Raw genomic sequence first — 1913 nt, forward strand, 5'->3', positions numbered from 1 at the left:
AGTTTTAGATGAAGTGTTCCATGATTCATTGTTTGTGCATAACACCCAGTGCTCCATGCAGAACGTGCCCTCCTCAATACCCACCACCAGGCTAACCCATCCCCCACCCCCCTCCCCTCTAGAACCTGCAGTTTGTTTTTCAGAGTCCATCGTCTCTCATGGTTCGTCTACCCCTCCGATTTCCCCCCCTTCATTCTTCCCCTCCTGCAATCTTCTTCTTCTTCTTTTTTTCTTAACATATATTGCATTATTTGTTTCAGAGGTACAGATCTGAGATTCAACAGTCTTGCACAATTCACCATAGCACATACCCTCCCCAATGTCTATCACCCAGCCACCCCATCCCTCCCACCCCACCCCCCACTCCAGCAACCCTCAGTTTGTTTCCTGAGATTAAGACTTCCTCATATCAGTGAGGTCATAATCATCCTCCCTTTTACTGCCGTTCCAATTTCTTCCCAATTCCTAACTCTCCTTATTTTCAGCCCTTTACTCATGTCCGTCCTCCTGCCAGTAAGTTTGCTCAGGTATTTCTAAACCTAGCAATATTTCTTTCATATCCTCCTCACGTCCTCGCCTTTGCAACGTTTCTCTTTCCTTTAAACGGCCAACTTTTTGAACTATTAAGCCATCATCCATTCCCAGCGCAGTTCTATCTGGATTCGAAGGACTGCAAACAGTAAAAGTTAACAATTCATTTTCCACCTACAATGTGAATACAGGTTTTAATCTTACGGGCTGTGGATTTGTTTGCATGATTTGGTGCTTTGGGATGCTCTACATTTCTTTGATTTAAATAATTCCTCCTGCTTCATTTTGTTATCCTCAGGTTCTTCTGCTGAAACTTAAAGGTTGGTGTGGAAATTATTGTTATTTTCAGATGAAGTCATCAATATGTGGCTACAGTTATCTCCAGTGTAGCAATAAAATTCAAGGGCGTGTGTGCGTGTCCGAGAGAGACAGACAGAGATAGAGACAGAGAGATAGATGTCTGCAGGTCCTCAAATTTTCCTATTCAGTTTAAGGCCCTTTCTATTGATCTGTGTGCCAACACTTGTCCTGTTTCTTCCTTCTTTGTTTGAAAATCCCAGTCCACCTTCCAAAGCATCCTACGCATGCCCTGTGCCTTGTGACACTTCATAGACCCCCTGGCATGGGATCTTTGGTCATTTTCTGGTGCTCTTATTTCACCTAGACTTTACCTTTATGATAGAATTTCAGGCATGGTATTGTTACTAGTTTATAAATCTGTATCGGACTCTATTTTGACCAGTGAATGTAAAAAACTAAAATAAAAAGTTTGCTTATCTTCCCTTCGTCTTTTGAGTTCTTAATAAAATGCCTATTCTACAGTGAGCATTTTATAAATAATATTTGAAGTAGCAAAGGCTTTGGTGAATTTCACAATTAAATGATGATTAAAATTCGCTACTTGTGGGTTCTTCAGGGAAGAGAATGATAGAGCCAGTAGCAGGAACCCTGCATTCCCAGAAGCTCCATGAGAACCATCTCCTTAAAGCAAGAAGGGTGTGCTCAATTTATAAAGAACTCAGTCTCACTCTTTAATATCATGCAGATATTTTCCTGCAAACGTGGAGCTCAGATGCCCTCTGAGGGTCAGGTATTGGCAGGCATTTTTGCTCTGTGCGATTTTTACTTGCTTGATAAAAAAATTGAATAAGATTTTCCTTCTTGCTATGTCCACATTGGTATGTCTCAAATAACCCCTGAATGGACTATTCTCACTGATCTTGTCAAAGTTGTGGGCTGCCAAATATATCGTCTTCCGTTGTCCTGGAAGCTAAAGGAAAAGTTCCCATCAGTAACTTCATTCAGTTTCTTTTTATCTTCTCCAACATCATCCAGTATGGTTTTCCCTTCTCTTCTGCATCAGCACAGAACTAACTTTATTG

Source organism: Neomonachus schauinslandi, chromosome X (genome assembly GCF_002201575.2).
Source record: "Neomonachus schauinslandi chromosome X, ASM220157v2, whole genome shotgun sequence".
Classification (NCBI taxonomy): Eukaryota; Metazoa; Chordata; class Mammalia; order Carnivora; family Phocidae; genus Neomonachus; species Neomonachus schauinslandi.